General features: G+C 37.1%; 1 pseudogene; it reads left to right on the forward strand.

Moving 5' to 3' along the window:
* Window positions 1-1792: 1792 nt before the first annotated feature.
* LOC101664554 lies at window positions 1793-2410 on the forward strand (annotated as a pseudogene).
* The last annotated feature ends 3762 nt before the right edge of the window (window positions 2411-6172 follow it).

Raw genomic sequence — 6172 nt, forward strand, 5'->3', positions numbered from 1 at the left:
ATTTAATTCCCATTTACAGTCTAGGAAACCTACAGGGGGCCACTGATTCAGCATTGACCAGATGACAGTGCATTTTTAATTTTTTAAAACTGAAACAGCTTTAAAATGGGTCAAAAGTGAAAGTAAATGATAAGATACTACATTTTGACCTATCTACAGGTTCCATAATTGACTTTACAATGCTCTGTCTGATAAGAACGGTATTCCCATCCCTCAACTATGATCAGAGGGGATTTGCTTGAGACTCAATCCATGTGTGCACCTTATAAATCGATTTTGGGCTTCCACTGTCATCCATAATCTTCTGTAAGCCAGGTGTTCACAATTTGAGCTCTGATGTCATTTCCTCTTTAAGATTTGTGTATATGATTTGCAACCCTTGTTTCACACCGGTGGGGGTGCTTCTTCCATATGAACTTAATTTATGCCTCTTTTAGATGGCTGCTTGTTTGAAAACAAGCTTTTAAGACCACAAACAAGATCCTTTCTGATAGCGGTGCACCATCTAGTTTCTTAACCACACTGTGCTACAGCACTCCTATCTTCAGTGAGCTCTTCTAGAACATCAAGCAGGGCCATGTCATAACAACTAACTTTTCTTTGATTGAGGCTAAACTAAGTGCAAGTCCAAAGTCCATTCATGCACCTATGACTTGTATATGCTTCTGATTCACCTTAGAGACATCTTTGCCATTAGATGTTAGAGAATATTATCAATTATCCACTTGGGGCATCACTTCCACTGCCATCAAATCAATGCTGCTCCTGTGAGTTCCGAGCATGCAAATCTTCACAGCACTAGAAAGCCTCATCTTTTCCCTGTTGAATCTTTTCTAGCATTAAAATAAGAGAAATAAGAATTCAATACATTTACTGACAAATTTGTCTTATAGACACACTTATAGACAGTTCTCATTCATAATCCAAGAATTATCTGTGTTCAGTGGTTTCAAAAATAATTTATTTTCCATAAGGAAAAAGGTAATATTGGATCCTTTCTTCATACCTTTTCCAAACAGACATTCTACATGAATTAATGACTAGATGTTAAATGCATATAGCTTAAATTATAAACATATATAGCTTAGAGAAAATGAGGGGAACTCTATAGCCTTAAAGTGGAGAAGGTTTCTTACACAAGACATAAAAAGGAAGAAATGATAAGGAAAATTGTGGAATAATTCCAAATATAGAACATTCTACCAAAAAAAGAAATTGTAAATAGAAGTTAAAAGATAAGCAATACCATAGAAGATATTTATAAACCACATAACATAAAAAGATAAGTAGACAGATCAATTTGAGAAGAAAATAAATAAATCAATGGATAATGTTTCACTGAACAAGTCACAGAAAAATCAAAGCAAAGTGGTGCTATACACATATAGATGTGTTAAATCTCATTAATAATCTAGAATGGGCAAATAAAATAATAAAACATTATTTCATTCTCATGAAGAAGAATAATGTTTAAGGTCTCAATAGAAGTGTGAGAAAATGGGGGTTCTTATGCATGAAGTGCATTTCTTATCTACCAATAAGTCCAATATGGAGCTTCGAGCTGAGCTTTAACGGTGGTTAAGGACCACATTTTTAGGGGAGAAAAACATCACAGATTGCTATTATTGTAACATAAAGTAATAAATTTTAAAAATTATTATTTGAATTTGTTAATATCACATTTACATAAAGCCTTCCAAAAGGTTAATCTCAATTTCCATACTTGTTTAAGCATGGATCTGCATCAGTTTTTGAGCAGCACTTCCCTACATAACCTAGATATCTTGTTACTATGGACTACCAAATGAATGAACAGGTAAGTATTAGAAGAAATATAAACAGAATGTTCTTTAGAAGAGCTCCTTTCCTGGAAAAACTCCTGCTTGTGGGAGTTTTTCCAAAGTACTCCAGAAATGGGCCACATTTGCTCAAATGTGGTATCTCTTAGGTGGGAAAATTCAGCCCACTGGCAAACTTGCTGCTGTGGTATCAACAAAGCTTCAAGCATTGCACAAGTTCAAGTATAATCAACTGAGTGACTGCAGGGACCATGTTGTCATAATGAACACAAAACACTTCACAAAATCTGGAAACAAATGGGAACAAAAACTATTCCTCTCATCCTGGCTTTCTGGGTGGGTTTAAACAATTAATAGCTGCTCAACTCCATCAAAAGGATCCAGTGGCAATCATTAAACTATTTATGGTATGTTGCCAAAAACCTTCCTGGAAGAACTATGATGCCAAGCCGACATCTATTTCCAGATTAGGATATTCCAGATGATATTCTGAAAATTTTTAGTGGAAGAGCTTTCTCAGTCATGAAGAGTACCCACCACGTCTCCATGAATACACATGAGAAGAAAATGATACTTTACCAAGAATGTGATCACCCCCTGAAGATTATTGATTGTAGGAGGTCAGAAACTGCTGGGGGGAAAATAAAGAAATGGTTGAAACCAATTCCTAAGGAGTTTCTCCAAACTTGTGGGACCGAGTGAAACAATGGCAGCATTTTGACAAGTAACTTCTGACTGTTGATGACAATTGTGGGGAAAGGCCAGGAAGATACACTCCTTCCACAGGAAACTGTAGTAAAATATAATTACTTTATAGAATTATTTTCATGCCATTAGTTTGAATACTATAAAGAATCACAGTAAAAGTTTTTATTTGCTTTTAAAAAAATAAGAGAGACTTTGACTCACTTACTTTGTACATCTCACCAGAAATGTTATAATATTAGAAAAGGTGACCATGTATAGTAAAGCTAATGAAAATTAAATGGACCCTTAATGACATAACAGTGGAGGCATCCAGACTAATGACTATAAAGATGGTACAATACCAGGCAATGCTTCCTTCAGTTATATAAAAGGGCATTACAAGTCCAGACAGCTCAAGAACGCTAGCAACACCCCTGGATTAATCTTTTATTTACATGTACAGATGAGAGTACCCTATCCCACTGATGTTTCTTAAACATTGTTTAAAACCAATGTTTTGTTTCTAAAAACTCTATAAGAATAGCTAATTCAATTTTTGTTGTTCTTAAGTACCATTGTGCTAGTCTGTTCTAGAGAAACAAACCCAGAAACACTCACATGTGTACAAGAAAGAGCTTTATATCAAAGAGTGATCATATATTAAGAAAGCATCCCAACCCATTCCAGATCAAGTCCATAAATCCAATATTAGCCCATATGTCTGATACCATTCTATACATTCCTCTTCGGCCTCACACAACACATGGAATGACACCAAATGGAGGAAGATCACACCCAGTGAGTAGAAAGTCTTGTGGATCCAGTGGTATTGGAAGCATCTCAGCACTGGCATGGGTCTCCACATGACTTCTCCAGCTCCAGGGCTCTGGCTCCATCAATGTGTCTCCATGTGGCTTGTCAACAGGAATGTCTCCCAAGGAGAGTGTGTGCCCTGCCTCCAGAGAGGGAGACAGGAGTTCCCAGAATACTCAGAAAAAGGTCATGCCCACACAGAAGCCTCCTTGACTATGACCTGATTGACAGGCTAGACTCCAACCCTAAGTTGACAGGAGATGATGTAACTGCCACAACGATCAAGTCAATTCCAACTCATAGTGACCATATGTACAACTGACTAAAACATCGCCTGGTCTTGTGCCACACTCATAATTGTTCTTAGGCTTGAGCCCATCAATGCAGCCACTGTGCCAATCCATCTTATTGAAGATCTTCCTCTTTGTCTCTGACCCGAGGTTTTACCAAGCACGATGTCCTTCTATAGGAAAATATCTCTTCTGACAACAAGTCAAACATATGTGAGACAATGTCTCCCCACTTTGCCTCTATGGAGCATTCTGGCTGTATTTCATCCAAGATAGACTTGTTTGCTCATGATATTTCAAATGCATCAATTCCTTTTTGCCCTTTGTTATTCCATGTTCAACTTTCACATACATACTCATGTAATGAACTAGTCCACAATTAAAAGAGTGGACTGGAAATATACATAGTAAAAAAATTTAAAAGATGGATGTTGCAAGAGATGGATTTGTCTTAAGAGATAAAAGCAAGTTGCATGATACCTATGGCACCATTGACACAGTGGCTATAACAATGGCCTCAAACATAAGAACAATTGTGAGGATGGCACAGGACAGGACAGTATTTCATTCTGTGGACCATCAGGTCACTATGAATTGGAATCAACTCAGTGACACTAAATGACAAGTGGCCCTCTAGGATAAGCAATGAACTGCTGACTGAAGGTTGGCAGTTCAAATGCACCAGTCATTCTAAAGGAGAAACATGAGACTGTCTACTCCTGTAAAGATTTTCCGTCTCCCAAACCATATGCAGGATTGCTCTGAGTCAGAATCAACTTGATGACCGCAGATTGCACTTTATATTTGGATTATGTTCTTAGGTGATAGATAGATGATGATAGATAGATAGATAGATATGTATATATACAAAATAATCCAAATGTCCTTTTATGATTGATTATAATATATAGTAAAGGTGGAAAATGACTATATATACACAAAAATTCATGATAGGTTTACCTCAAGGAAGAGAAGAAAGAGGAAGTACATAGAAATGAACACAGGGGATTTCTGCTGTACCTAATAGATATTTGTCAAAGTGTTAGATATAGATTTTTCCATTTTATATATACAGATGCAAGCTCATATATAAAGAGGCTTCGAACATTCAGGAGGGGGGATCCTCAATTATCTTTTAATTCTATGTTTCCACAAACTTGAAGCCCCCTCATACAAACATGTATATACAAATGTGAGGGTATAGATATATAGACATAAAGTATAACTAACCCCAAAGCAACATCTCTTATGGTTATTCAGTGACATAACATTCAAATATGGGACATATGTGACAAAAAAAATCTATGAAGGTTTGTACTTTCCTTCATATTTTACAAACACATCTACGCTTTAGTCATTCGACAGACTCGTTTATTTTTCTTTTTGAACATCATTGTCAAGTATATTACATAGAAAACCTCCTAAGGTTTCTGTAAAAATGAAGTCATTCTGGATCCGCTGAGTCCCTCATTCAGCTTTCTTCTTGTTTCTAGTAAGTGTTCATCGAATCCAAGCCTTGACTTTGCACTCTTGTCCTGAACATCTGCAAAAAAGCACCTCTGACGAGTCCTAGTGCATGATCTAGTTAGTGCCCCCAAATCAAACTTACACCTCAATGTCTGATAGCACCAGAATATCACCACTGACATTCTAAGGCAATGGTTCTCAACCTGTGGGTTGAGACCCCCTTTGGGGGTCAAATGACCCTTTCATAGGGGTTGCCCAATTCATAACAATAGCAAAATTACAGTTATGAAGTAGCAGCAAAAATAATTTCATGGTGGGGGTCACCACCACATGAGGAACTGTATGAAAGGGTTGTGGCATCAGGAAGGTTGAGAACCACTGTTCTGAGGGTTCTTCTTGGTTGTTTTCTTCTTAGGGAACTCCATAGGGATCAGGCTTAGAGCTACATGGTCTTAATTTTCAACTCTCTCCACTTACCAGGTATGTTATCTTAGGCAAATCTTTTAACCTCTCCATGCCTCAGTGTCCTTGGGAATATAATATGCATCTTTGTTACTCCTAAGAATTGGACACCATATATCCAAATCGCTTATCATATATGAGGTACTCAATAAATTAGAATCACTGTTTTATTTTTATGGTTATTTTTTTATTACTACTAGTGGCTACACATGGTCTTTCCTTCTGCCTACCAACCAATCAATACTGATGAGTATATCTATCCAGCACTATAACATCCCCTTTAAGAGACTATTTACATAATGTAGCCACAATATTGGTTACTGCCACATATATACAGACTGAGTTTTCAAATGGACATAGGGCATTAATCTCTCCTTAATAGATATTTCCTCCTCCCAGCTTAGGTTCCACTCTGGGCAGCTGAAGAATTTAATGTCCTGTGGCCAGTGGATGCTAATAAGCCCATAGCTTTTACAAGGTCCAGCTGCCTAAATTCAACTCCAAAGGTGGAATGCTACCAAAGTCAGTTATTGACCTGAGAGAGATTTAGTTCAGATTCTCACAAAACAGCAACAAGCGTTGGGTGTAAACCTGTCTCAACTTTGCTCCATTGCTCTCTGAAATATTGACAGATCTAATTAACCCAGCAATTGC

This window comes from Echinops telfairi, unplaced genomic scaffold, assembly GCF_000313985.2.
Source record: "Echinops telfairi isolate 266 unplaced genomic scaffold, ASM31398v2 ScPeMD7_2291;HRSCAF=2852, whole genome shotgun sequence".
NCBI lineage: Eukaryota > Metazoa > Chordata > Mammalia > Afrosoricida > Tenrecidae > Echinops > Echinops telfairi.